This window comes from Balaenoptera acutorostrata, chromosome 11 (assembly GCF_949987535.1).
Source record: "Balaenoptera acutorostrata chromosome 11, mBalAcu1.1, whole genome shotgun sequence".
NCBI classification, from domain to species: domain Eukaryota; kingdom Metazoa; phylum Chordata; class Mammalia; order Artiodactyla; family Balaenopteridae; genus Balaenoptera; species Balaenoptera acutorostrata.
The window spans coordinates 51668486-51683699 of record NC_080074.1 but is presented as its reverse complement, the minus strand read 5'-3'; the positions used below and the strand labels follow the sequence as shown (position 1 = coordinate 51683699).

General features: G+C 35.6%; 1 protein-coding gene across 3 annotated transcripts in view; it reads right to left on the bottom strand.

Annotated features, from left to right (window-relative positions):
- Window positions 1-15214, bottom strand: part of GRIP1 (glutamate receptor interacting protein 1) — a 736800-nt gene that overhangs the window by 144137 nt on the left and 577449 nt on the right. The gene's annotated exons all lie outside the window — the stretch shown is intronic.

Genomic DNA, 15214 nt, shown 5'->3' with positions numbered 1-15214 from the left:
CAATGAAGATTCCGTGTGCTGCAACTAAGACCCAACACAGCCAGAAATAAATAATAAAATAAATAAATAATAAATAACTCTTAAAAAAAAAAAAAAGCAGAGAACCCAGGAAAGCCTGCCTGGACTTCTGACCTGCAGAACTGTGAGATGATAAATGGGTGCTGTTTTTAAGCCACTAGTTTCTGATATTTTGCGACATAGCAACAGAAAACTAATACAGTAAAATCCAGTGACAACATCTACCTGAATATTGTAGAATAAACCAGATGAAATATTACATTTTCTTCTAGGCTTCTGGATGTCTAAATCATAGAAAATTTCCAAAAAGTAACCAAATACAGTTTATTGGAATGTTATAGCTTACATATACTGATTTTGGCATTTATTCCGCATGCAGTATTTAGGGTTAATTTGTAATACATATAACTAAAAAGGAATTGCATATGTAATATATAAAGAACTCATATAAATCTATAATGATGGAAGAGTTGCCTAACAGAATAAAAGAATGGATCAAAAGGCTTGAACAGAAATATCACAAAGGATAATATCCAAATGGCCAGTAATGAAAAGGTGCCTGACGTCCTTATTTACCTGGGAAGTTTATATTAAAGTCACATATAGGTACCACTACACACTCAGAATTGTTAAAATGAAAAAGATTGACAACACCAAGTGCTAGTGAGATGTAAAGGAAGAGAAACTGTTACTGGAAATGCAAATTGGTACAAGCACTTTGAAAAACTGTTTGATGCTAGGTAGTAATGTTGAGCATACATGCGACTTATGGACTAGCAACTCTACCTCTGGGTATAACCTTATAGAAATGCATATACATGTTCACCAAAAGATATATACCAGAAAGCTCATCATAGCATTATTTATAAGAGTCTCAAACTGGAAAATACCCAAATGATCATCACCAAGAAAGGGATAAATTGTGATCTATTCATATAATGGACTACTATAAGAACAATGAAAAAGGATTACTGCTACAGGCAACAAAATGAGTACATCTCACAACATAATGTTGGACAGAAGAAGCCCAATAGCAAAGAGATATACTATATGATTCCATTTACATACAGTTCAAAAATTAGGAAAATAAATTTATGGCTTAGGAAGTCAAGATGGGAGTAACATTGGTGGAAGAGATGGGGTAGCAATTGGGAGGAGGCACAGTGGGGTTTTTGGTGATGATGGTTGTGTTCTATTTCTTGACCTGGTTGGCAAATATACAAGTGAAAATTCAGCAAGCTGTACAAATAAGATTTCAACATTTTTCTCTTTGTGTATTGTACTATACTATAAAAGTATAAATTAAAAATGAATCTATTAATTTAAAATAAAAAATCTAGTTTTTAAAATTTAGGGTAACTCTCTCCTCACCTACTACTTTTATTTCCCAAATATATGACAAGTGTCTCTGAATATGTAAAAGTGAATGAATAGTGAGTAGGAATAAGAGGATTCTGCAAAAATTCATTTTTTAGATAAAAATGGAGAATGTATAAGAAAATCTACCTTTAATTATAGAAAAGTAACATTCTAAATAAACTGCTACTGCCATTTAAAAATGAGACTTCTTTTATGGAGGAAACTCTCTGGGCTTCCGTTTATGATATTTTCTATGAAGAGGAGAAGGTTATGCTGGGGACTCACAAGGAAGCATGCTCCTGAATACTTTTAGGAGCCCTTGAAAAACTCAGTTTACAGTAAATTGAGATCATCTGGAAGAAACTGATTAGAAAATACAAATAGTGGTCAATTTACTCTAGGTACTTATGCCTGAGAAATCATTGGTGGACATTATATATCTTGGTTGTCATATTCTGGAAAAATGAAATGCAAAGCCTAGCCAAGATTCAGTTGTGGTAACACCAATAAACCTATATACTGTTTGGTTGCAAGAGAATTAATCATCTCTTCTGAAGACTCATAACATTCAAATCCATCCCTGATAAAACAATTACTTGAAAATTACTATTTTATGTTTGCTTAGGACTGAAAGTAAGGACTAGCCATACAGATGGGCAAAGATGTAATACACTTGGGCATTTCTAAGAAAAGGATAACATTTTTCTCAGTATGCTTGGTTTTTCATGCTGGCTTAGTCTAAGTAAATAGAAGGAAATAGAAGGAAAGGTTTTAAGCCGAGCAGATAAATAGTTGAGGAAAGTCACAGGCTTACAGGAATTCAGAAAAACACCACAGGTAGATTAAGAGGTTTTGTGACTCAAAGATTTATAATGTCATTCTGCAACATAAGATGATATCATGAAGTAACTTCATTTCAAACCTACAGGATAAACATTGATATTTTGCTATATTCTATACATACCCACTTAATGATGATTAGTCATAAGAACAACTAATCTATACGTGAATGCATTGTTCAATCCACAATTATCATTAACAGCCTCCTATTATACCTAGTACACCTGAAGACTCCATATGAGGTGCAATAGAAATAAACAACAAATAGTTTATTAATGTCCCCAAGGAATCTATGGAACCTAGCGGCACAACAGAAAAACTCATCAATAACTAAGACAAGGCAAAATGTAAATACCCTCAAGGGTTGCCAAGAAAGTGATACAGGAGTTCAAAAGAAAGAGAAAATGAGAGATTGAGTAAGACAAATAAGAGCAGGATGAGGGAGGGAGGTAGATTTAAATTGGAGATTATCTATCTACCTATCTATCTAGTATACGTATTTTTTTGTAAGGTTTATACATGGGAATAGTAAATATTGGGAACAACAGTGGGAAAATTCATGACATTTTGGAGAAACATTTAGTTATCTTTCCATCCTTATTATCAACTATAATAGTTTGTAGGTTACATTTGACATCTACTAAAATGACTAAGATTACTGTTTCTTAGTAAGAAACCTTGTTTCAATTACACTACAGAGAGGGCTTCTGGGTTGATGAACACACGGAGGTGCTGGGAGAGTGGTGCGTCTAGAGAAGGCATGGGAACTCTGCTCCCGTTCCCTGTGCCTTGCCCTATGCATCCCTTTCATCTGGCTGTTCCTGAGTTATATCATTTTCTGATCAACCGTGGATCTACTGTGTGGCTGTCAGGGTCTTGGTGCTCTGGACGGGTGTCAGGCCTGAGCCTGTGAGGTGGGAGAGACGAGTTCAGGACACTGGTCCACCAGAGACCTCCCAGCCCCACATAATATCAAACGGCAAAAGCTCTCCCAGAGATCTCCACCTCTACGCTGAGACCCAGCTCTACTCAATGACCTGCAAGCTACAGTGCTGGACACCCTATGCCAAACAACTAGCAAGACAGGAACACAACCCCACCCATTAGCAGAGAGGCTGCTTAAATTCATACTAAGTTCACAGAAACCCCAAAACACACCACCGGACATGGTCCTGCCCACCAAAAGACAAGATCCAGCCTCATCCACAGAACAAAGGCACCAGTCCCCTCCACCAGGAAGCCTACACAACCCACTGAACCAACCTCACTCACTGGGGGCAGACACCAAAAACAATGGGAAGTACGAACCTGCAGCCTGTGAAAAGGAGACCCCAAACACAGTAACTTAAGCAAAATGAGAAGACAGAGAAATACACAGCAGATGAAGGAGCAAGGTAAAAACCCACCAGACCAAACAAATGCAGAGGAAATAGGCAGTCTACCTGAAAAAGAATTCAGAGTGATGATGGTAAAGATGATCCAAAATCTTGGAAATAGAATGGAGAAAATACAAGAAACATTTAACAAGGACCTAGAAGAACTAAACAAAGAAACAAACAAAGAATGATGAACAACACAATAAATAAAATTAAAAATTCTCTAGAAGGAATCAATAGCAGAATAACTGAGGCAGAAGAATGGATAAGTGACCTGGAAGGTAAAATAGTGGAAATAACTACTGCAGAGCAGAATAAAGAAAAAAGAATGAAAAGAATTGAGGACAGTCTCAGATATGCCTGGGACAACATTAAACACACCAACATTCAAATTATAGGGGTCCCAGAAGAAGAAGAGAAAAAAAAAAGGGACTGAGAAAATATTTGAAGAGGTTATAGTTGACAACTTCCCTAATATGGGAAAGGAAATAGTCAATCAAGTCGAGGAAGAACAGAGAGTCCCATACAGGATAAATCCAAGGAGAAAAATGCCAAGACACATATTAATCAAACTATCAAAAATTAAATACAAAGAAAAAAATAGTAAAAGCAGCAAGGGAAAAGCAACAAATAACGTACAAGGGAATCCCCATAAGGTTAACAGCTGATCTTTCAGCATAAACTCTGCAAGCCAGAAGGGTGTGGCAGTACATATTTAAAGTCATGAAAGGGAAAAACCTACAACCAAGATTACTCTACCCAGCAAGGATCTCATCCAGATTTGATGGAGAAATTAAAACTTTTACAGACAAGCAAAAGACCTACAATAACAAACCCAAAACAATTAAGAAAATGGTAATAAGAACATACATATCAATAACTACCTTAAATGTAAATGGATTAAGTGCTCCAACCAAAAGACATAGACTGCTGAATGGATACAAAAACAAGACCCATATATATGCTGCCTACAAGAGACCTACTTCAGACCTAGGGACACATATAGACTGAAAGTGAGGGGATGGAAAAAGATATTCCATGCAAAGGGAAATCAAAAGAAAGCTGGAGTAGCAATTCTCATATCAGACAAAATAGACTTTAGAATAAAGACTATTACAAGAGACAAAGAAGGACAGTACATAATGATCAAGGGATCAATCCAAGAAGAAGATATAACAACTGTTATATTTATGCACTCAAAACAGGAGCACCTCAATATATAAGGCAAATGCTAACAGCCATAAACGGGGAAATCAACAGTAACACAATAATAGTAGGGGACTTTAACACCCCGCTTTCACCAATGGACAAATCATCCAAAATGAAAATAAACAAGGAAACACAAGCTTTAAATGATACATTAAACAAAATGGACTTAACTGATATTTATAGGACATTCCATCCAAAAACAACAGAATACACTTTCTTCTCAAGTGCTCATGGAATATTCTCCAGAATAGATCATATCTTGGGTCACAAATCATGCCTTGGTAAATTTAAGAAAACTAAAGTCATATGAAGTACCTTTTCTGACCACAACACTATTAAGACCAGATGTCAATTACAGGAAAAAAACTGTAAAAATACAAACACATGGAGGTTAAACAATTCACTACTAAATAACCAAGAGATCACTGAAGAAATCAAAGAGGAAATCAAAAAATACCTAGAAACAAATGACAAGGAAAACATGATGACCCAAAGCCCAAGGGATGCAGCAAAAGCAGTTCTAAGAGGGAAGTTTATAGCAATACAATCCTACCTCAAGAAACAAGAAACATCTCAAACAAAAAACCTAACCTTACACCTAAAGCAATTAGAGAAAGAAGAACAAAAAACCCCCAAAGTTAGCAAAAGGAAAGAAATCATAAAGATCAGATCAGAAATAAATGAAAAAGAAATGGAAATGATAGCAAATATGAATAAAACTAAAAGCTGGTTCTTTGAGAAGATAAACAAAATTGATAACCCATTAGCCAGACTCATCAAGAAAAAGTGGGACAAGACTCAAATCAACAGAATTAGAAATGAAAAAGAAGTAACAACTGACACTGCAGAAATACAAAGGATCATGAGAGATAACTACAAGCATCTATATGCCAATAAAATGGACAACTTGGGAGAAATGGACAAGTTCTTAGAAAAGAAGAACATTCCGAGACTGAACCAGGAAGAAATAGAAAATATAAATAGACCAATCACAAACACTGAAATTGAAACTGTGATTAAAAATCTTCCAACAAATAAAAAAGCCCAGGACCAGATGGCTTCACAGGCGAATTCTACCAAACATTTAGAGAAGAGCTAACACCTATGCTTCTCAAACTCTTCCAAAATATAGCAGAGGAAGGAACACTCCCAAACTCATTCTATGAAGCCACCATCATCCTGATACCAAAACCAGACAGAGATACTATAAAAAAAGAAAATTACAGACCAATATCACTGATGAATATAGATGCAAAAATCCTCAACAAAACACCAGCAAACCAAATCCAACAACACAAAAAAAGGATCATACACCATGATCAAGTGGGGTTTATCTCAGGGATGCAAGGATTCTTTAATATACACAAATCAATCAATGTGATACACCATATTAACAAATTGAAGAATAAAAACCATATGATCATTTCATCAGATGCAGAAAAAGCTTTCGACAAAATTCAACACCCATTTATGATAAAAACCCTCCATAAAGTAGGCATAGAGGGAACTTACCTCAATATAATAAAGGCCTTATGTGACAAACCCACAGCCAACATCGTTCTCAAGGGTGAAAAACTGAAACCATTTCCACTAAGATCAGGAACAAGCCAAGGTTGCCCACTCTCACCACTGTTATTCAACATAGTTTTGGAAGTTTTGGTCACAACAATCAGAGAAGGAAAAGAAATAAAAGGAATCCAAATCGTAAAAGAAGAAGTAAAACTGTCACTGTCTGCAGATGACATGATACTATACATAGAGAATCCTAAAGATGCTACCAGAAAACTACTAGAGTTAGTCAATGAATTTGGTAAAGTAGCAGGATACAAAATTAATGCACAGAAATCTCTTGCATTCCTATACACTCATGATGAAAAATCTGAAAGAGAAATTAAGGAAACACTTGCATTTACCATTGCAACAAAAGAATAAAATACCTAGGAATAAACCTACCTAAGGAGACAAAAGACCTGTATGCAGAAAACTGTAAGGCACTGATGAAAGAAATTAAAGGTGATACAAACAGATGGAGAGATATACCATGTTCTTGGATTGGAAGAATCAACATTGTGAAAATGACTACATTACCCAAAGCAATCTACAGATTCAATGCAATCCCTATCAAACTACCACTGGCATTTTTCACAGAGCTAGAATAAAAAATTTCACAATTTGTATGGAAACACAAAAGACCCCAAATAGCCAAAGCAAACTTGAGAAAGAAAAACGGAGCTGGAGGAATCAGCCTCCCTGACTTCAGACTACACTACAAAGGTTCAGTAATCAAGACAGTATGGTACTGGCACAAAAACAGAAGTATAGATCAATGGAACAGGATAGAAAGCCCAGAGATAAACCCACACACATATGGTCACCTTATCTTTGATAAAGGAGGCAAAAATGTACAATGGAGAAAAGACAGCCTCTTCAATAAGTGGTGCTGGGAAAACTGGACAGCTACATGTAAAAGAATGAAATTAGAACCCTCTCTAACACCATACACAAAAATCAACTCAAAATGGATTAAAGACCTAAATGTAAGTCCAGACACTCTAAAGCTCTTAGAGGAAAACATAGGCAGAACACTCTATGACATAAATCACAGTAAGATCCTTTTTGACCCACCTCCTAGAGTAATGGAAATAAAAACAAAAATAAACAAATGGGACGTAATGAAACTTAAAAGCTTTTTCACAGCAAAGGAACACATAAACAAAACGAAAAGACAACCCTCAGTATGGGAGAAAATAATTGCAAACGAAGCAACTGACAAAGGATTAATCTCCAAAATATACAAGTAGCTCATGCAGCTCAATATCAAAAAAAACAAACAACCCAATCCAAAAATGGGCAGAAGACCTAAAAAGACATTTCTCCAAAGAAGACAGACAGATTGCTAACAAACACATGAAAGGATGCTCAACATCACTAATCATTAGAGAAATGCAAATCAAACCTACAATGAGGTATCACCTCACACCAGTCAGAATGGCCATCATCAAAAATCTACAAACAATAAATGCTGGAGAGGGTGTGGAGAGAAGGGAACCCTCTTGCACTGTTGGTGGGAATGTAAATTGATACAGCCACTATGGAGAACAGTATGGAGGTTCCTTAAAAAACTAAAAATAGAACTACCATACGACCCAGCAATCCCACTACTGGGCATATACCCTGAGAAAACCATAATTCAAAGAGTCATGTACCACAATGTTCATTGCAGCTCTATTTACAATAGCCAGGACATGGAAGCAACCTGAGTGTTCATCGACAGATAAATGGATAAAGAAGATGTGGCACATATATACAATGGAATATTACTCAGCCATAAAAAGAAACGAAATTGAGTTATTTGTAGTGAGGTGGATGGACCTAGAGTCTGTCATACAGAGTGAAGTAGTCAGAAAGAGAAAAACAAATACCGTATGCTAACACATATATATGGAATCTAAAAAAAAAAAAAAATGGTTCTGAAGAACCTAGGCGCAGGACAGGAATAAAGACACAGACGTAGAGATGGACTTGAGGACACGGGGAGAGGGAAGGGTAAGCTGGGATGAAGTGAGAGAGTGGCATGGACATATATACACTACCAAATGTAAAATAGATAGCTAGTGGGAAGCAGCCGCATAGCACAGGGAGATCAGCTTGGTGCTTTGTGACCACCTAGAGGGGTGGGATAGGGAGGGTGGGAGGGAGACGCAAAAGGGAGAAGATATGGGGATATATGTGTATGTATTCCTGATTCACTTTGTTATACAGCAGAAACTAACGCACCATTGTAAAGCAATTATACTCCAATAAGAATGTTAAAAAAAAAAGGGTACAAACTTTCAGCTAGAAGATGAATAAGGTCTGAGGATCTAATGTAAAAACTGTGACTATAGTTGATAACACTGTATTGTATAATATGCTAAGAGTGTAGCATCTTTTCACAATGTATGTGCATATCAAATTATCACAATGCACACTTTAAATATCTTAGATCTGTCAATTACACCTTAATAAAGCTGAAATAAAAACAAAACAAAAACAAAGAATTACACTACAGTCATTCTTGTTTAATACAGCCCACAAGAAATCCATAGTAACCAAAAGCCCTTCCCCGCTCCTCCTATGGAAGAAAAAGTCATAAAATAAATAATTATTAGGGAATCGTGTAAGTTTTAAAAATCCTGAGTAAATTATGTCAGCACAGATTTGGTACCATCTGTACCCTTTGACTCTGTAACACAGGCCTAAGGACTGACATTCAGAATGATGTCCTTGATAACTGTATGTGCCTCTACCAAAGACCCAAGTATCTTTAATATATATTCTCAAAAACATTATTTAGAAATATTTTCAGCTAAAGTTTAAGCAAAATAAGTATTGTGATGAATTTTAGAAAATAAAGCCATCCAGAACACATCATTTTTCAAATATCTTTCTACTGAGGACTCAATGTTGTCACAGAATAAAGCCCCAGCTGCTGCTTAATCCAGGGTAATGGGAGACCTGAGGTTCATTTTAGGGAAGTGGAGCATGGAAACAGTGAACTTTAATTCCCTGGTAGTCAACAAGAGTTTAGTGTAGTTATGATAAACACTTTACATGTATTCACTCGCTTAATCTTTTCATCAGTCCTTTGAAGAAGTACTGTTATCATCCTTATATTAGAGATGAGAAAGTTGAAGCTTGGAGAGGCTAAGTAACTTGTTCAAGGTCAACAGACAGCCAAGATTCAAAACCAAGTTTGTCTGACTTCAAAAGGCACTACATTTTACTAAAGTTATTATTTTCAGAACTTCTGCCCCGAGATGTTCAAGCTTTCCTTATATTTTATGTTATTTGGCTTCTAACATCAGGGCTCTGAGACCCAATCATTTGGTAATACATTTCAACAATAATGAAGTGGAGGGTTTTTTCCCGATAAACATTTAAAATAATTAGTTCATATTTATTGAGCACATATTATGGGCCAAACACCACATATGCATTAACTCTTTTTCTCCTCACAGCAACTTGTGAGTGTGGTAGTATAATTACCACCGTTTTACAAAGGAAAAATCTGGCCTCCAGGACTCCACACTCTGCCTTGGTTCTCTGCCTCCATCACTTGATGTTCCTTCTCAATTTATTTCAAAGGTTCCTCATCACCTTTCTGATTTGTCACTGTTGGAGAGACCCAGAGCTCCATCCTTGGGCCTTGCTTTTCTCTGTCCACGCTCACTTCCCTAAGGTGCCTCGTGGTTTTAAGGACCATCTCTGTGCTGATGACTCAAAAATTTATACCTCCTGCCCTAACCTCTGCACTAAATTCCAGGCTTAATGACCCATCTGTATACTCCATACCTCCACTTGGATGATGGATAGACACCTCAAACATAACATATCCAAAACTGAACTCTTACTTTTCTCCCAGACCTATTCCTACCAGTCTTATCTGAATAAATTTTCTTTAAAATTTTAACAAAGACTAAATTCAACTTTAGTTAATAAAATTGATAGTTTCAATAGCTTTCCCAGACTACTGAATTTGCTAAAATTTGTGATCTGAGATTTACTAGAAAATATATCTCATTCCAGTGATGAGATATCAATATCTCTGCACAGGCACACACGTGTTTCCTACAAAATAATTTGTGTACTTTTCATAGCATATAAATAAAATCAATATTTATATTTATGATTATAGACACACACATGCTTCCTAAGATATAATGTGACATAATTTTAATAGTATGTAAATAAATGAAGGTATTAAAAGTAAAATAATGCAACAGGAATGTCCAAGTGGCAAATGAAAAGGTGCTTCATATCATTATTCACCCTGGAAATATATATTCTATTTACCATGGGATATCACTACATACCCTTAAGAATAGTTAACATGAAACAGACTGAGAATACCAAGTGCTGGTGAGGACGTGAAGTAAGGAAAATTCTCATATGTGTGGCATCTATTACTTTCATCATCTGCTTTGGGAAAGTGCCATTCTTTGTCTTGTTCTGTTCAACACACATTCCTTCCTGCCCTGCCAAAGAGCAGAGGGTACACTATATCCCTGGACATAGTGATTACCGCAGTGGTCAGCGTTTGCTCCAAGCTAAGTCACTCAGCATCTTTTAGGGGAGATCCAGTTTTCTTTCTTTTTCTGGCATTATGAACTCACAACATAATATAGACCTGTGGCTGCCTGGGACCATCTGGTCATGACACAAGGAGAGCCTTTCCCAGGCAAAGAGACCTGAGAGACAGAACACCTGTGATATTACTGAACTTCTTCTGAAGCCAGGATATATCTTGACTCTCCACTTTTGCAAGCTAATCAATTCCCTCTTTAAATTATTCTAAATTGGTTTCTGCCATTTGTACCTGATGGCATCTTCCTATACTAATGATCTATTGCTCCTCATTTCCCTAATTTAAGACCTTAAGCTTTCTATTGCAATTTTTCACCTATTTAGCTTTATCTAGGAGTGACAGAAAGGTGTCTCAATGGAGGTCCATGAACTTTAAGTTTTATACATTCTTTCATAATTTTATTTCCTTTGTACTTCTAAATATCTCCTGGCTTCCTTTAAAGATAAATAGTTTTTTACTTTAAAAGTTTAATTATTGAGGATTTTTATATCCCAATGAGCTTGACAGGGTAAATATCATTATCCTTATTTTATAGAAGATGATACGAAGAAATGAAATCATTGAGTCTAATATCTAAGGAGATTGGTAAAAGGAAAGGTTAGTTAATATTTGATGAACAATAATTCTAATTGAAAATATCCTATATTCTGATTTTCTAAGGTACCATTTTTTACTTCTTTCCACAAATTGTCATTTTCAATTATCTGACCTTATCTATACCTAATCCCATTTTAACCCTGTTTTAGAAAAACAGGATTGAAACAAGCAAGAAGGACAAAACAGAGAGAAAGGATAATAATTACAGGGGAATACTGAAAACAATCCAAGTAAGACGATTAGAATAAAGAAGGGTATTGACAAGTGAGAAACCGAGAATAGAGTATAAAAAAAATAACTGGGAGGCTAGAAAGGGAAGGAGAAAGAAAGGAAGACAAAGCGTGAGGAACACAGTGGGAGAAAGGCTGAGAGCAAGTAAGCAAGTGCAAGAGAGCTGAATGGAAGAGAAGAGAGAAAAAGGAATTTAAAAAGACATAAAAAACCCAAATCAAAGTTTGCTCATTTGTTGTATAAAGTTAGCAAAACTTAGAATAATACAATAAATGTAATATGCTGATAAATAATTTTCCAAAAATGTATCTTTTTATGATAATAAGAGCTCTTATACTAAGACTTTTAATTCAAAAGTCCTATCCTGAAATCTGGTGTGAAACTAGATACAATCAGACTAGCTAGCCCAGATGTCGAGTCCAGTATATTTAACAACTTAAGGTATGATTTAAAAAATCAGTAGGCATGTGATAGATTCTTTATTAAATAATCCAGGGATATTAGGTAACTTTAGAAAAAATTAATATTTATATCCTAAGAAAAATACTAGATCCAAATTTAAAAAAAAAGGAACTTTGATACGTCAGAAAGGGCAAATAAACTACTAAGAAGAGTTTTTACAAAAAAACTGGTAAGAACTAATATCCTTAAAATACAAATAGTTACACAAATCAATAACAAAAAAAAAACCTAAGAGCACCTCCAATAGAAAAATGAATACAGGGACTTCCCTGGTGACCCAGGGGTTAAGAATCCACCTGCCAATGCAGGGGACACGGGTTCGAGCCCTAGTCCGGGAAGATCCCACATGCCGCGGAGCAACTAAGCCTGTGTGCCACAACTACTGAGCCTGTGTTCTAGAGCCCACGAGCCACAACTACTGAAGCCCATGCGCCTAGAGCCCGTGCTCTGCAACAAGAGAAGCCACCGCAATGAGAAGCCCGTGCACCACAATGAAGACCCAACACAGCCAAAAATAAATAAATAAAATAAATTAAAAAAAAAAAAAAGAAAAATGAATACAGGGCATAAGCAGACAATAGGAGATGAAAATGGCTAGTGTTCATACGAAAAAACATTTAGTTGCACTAGAAATTTTTTTTAAAAAGTAAACTAAAATATTAATGTAATTTTTACTTAACAAATCAGAAAGATTAAAACCAATACTATTCAATGTTGTATCTGGTGCTCCGTTGAGACAGGTACACTTAAAACATTGCTGGTAGTAATATATTATAAAATAGTATAACCTTTCTGGAGGACAACTGGAATTATGTATCAAATATTTAAAAAAGAAATATGCCCTTTGACTTAATGAGGTCAGATACACAGACAAAGATTTGGGTAAAAGGATATTCATTCCAGTTACCTATAATAGCAGTCTGTTGGGAAATGGTTATGTAAATACAGAATTTATTTTTGGGTGTGGTATAAAGTAGGAGATTAATTGAATTTTTTCCCATGTGGCTAACTAACTGACCCAGTATCATTTACTGACTAGCTCAACCTTCCCCACTGATGTAAGACTATACCTCTGCTTACATATCTGTAGTGGTCTGTGGCATTCGATTCTCTTCCACTGGGTTCTTTATTACCTCATGTAAATATTACATAGACTTAATGGCACAATTTTAGAATGAGTCTTGATACTGGGTAGAACACGTTTCTCTGCTTTCATATTGTTTCAAAAACATTTTGGCTGTTTTCCCCCTCCCACTTTTCTTACTCCGTATACGTTTTAGAAACAGCTTATTAAAGTCCTCCAAAGATCCTTCTGGGATTCTGAATAGAATTTATGGATGCATTTGAAAGAAATGATATATTTTAGATATTAAGACTTCCCACCCAAGTTCATGATGTAGGTCTTCATTTATTTAAGTATTCTTTATGTATATGCATATCTGCATCTATATCAATATCTATATCTAATGGGAAGATACAACTTTTGTTGTATTTATTCCTTATAGGAACCTTATTATTTTATTGTTATTATAAATGGTATATTAAAAATTAACTTTCTGGTTTTGGCTGATATATAGAAATGTAACTGATTTTTGTATATTGATCTTATATCTAGCAACTTAGAGAAACTTTTAATGAGTTTCCTTCCTGATGGCACTTTCCCCTGTATTAGGGGGATATCTGAGAACTCTGAGGTAGGAAAACTGTCAGGCATGATTCAGAATGTGGATGTGAGTAGGGAAGAAGGAAGACAAGTGAGGCATCCTCTCCCCTCCTGACTCTGGTAATAATGAGATATGGAGGGCTCTCCTCTGGAATGGTGTCCATCCCCAGGTGGGGGAGCCCTTGTCTCTCTGAGGTGGGCTGCTCAGAACTTACAAACTGTTGCTGTATTTAGTTTGGGAACTGGTTCCTTCTCATCCTTCAGGTTTTAGCCTACCTGTCACCTCCTCACTGACTCCTGATTGGCATCTGTCAACCCTCACCTGTGCCTGCCCTTATTCCCTATTACAGAATCCAGTTCATGCCTTTCATGGTAGGTAATGATCACTTTCTGAGTGTTTATTTGTTTGGTCATGTTCCTGTTTACTGTCTCTCCTCCTTGTCAATTGCAAACTTCATAAAAGCAGAGACCAGGTCTGTTTTGTTTATTTCTGTACTCTTGGTACCTGTCACTTAGCTTAAATATTAAAAATATATATTTTTTAAAATATATATTTTAAAAGAATATTTAAAAAATATTAAAAAATATATATATAGACTGAATGAGTTAAATATGTCAAACATCTGCTTCAATTTTTAATGTTAATAATAAATTAGATCATCAGTTAAAATATATCTTACTTGTATAATTTTATTTTATCTTCCTAACTGCCTTTTAAAATAGGCACTGCTGGTCTCCATGTGACAAATGAGGTAACTAAGGCACAGGGAAATAAGTAACATGGTCCAAACTAACAGCTAGAAATCAGTAGAATTGAAAATAGAACCCAAATCATCTAACTCAAAAGCCATACAAAACAATAAAAAGAGAAAGAAAAAAGGGAGAAAGAGAAGACATGAGAAAGGAAGAATAGAGGGAGGAAAATTCATTCATTCCTGACCTTTCCATCTTAAGGGCATATCATACCACTTATTCTGCTAAGAACTCCTTAACGCACACTTTAAGTCTTTTAGGAAGATTCATACCTCTCAAAGACATTTCAGGCCAATAGACAGATTAAGAATACGTTCAAGCAACACTGTTCTACGTGAATTATATAGAGCAGGAAATAAAGGAGTTTGCAGTTACAGAATAAGTGTTTTTTTCTTGGTTACATTTTACCAGGACAAAACTTGCTGGTAAAGTCAGGCACACAATGAAGTCTGATAATTGTAAAAAGTATTTACAACATGATTTAAGTTTCAATTTCAGGTTCCAATTCATTCTCTCATAATTTATCTGCCTCAGTCAACTTTACACAAAACTTTGGCTCTCTCTTCACATTGAAAAGCC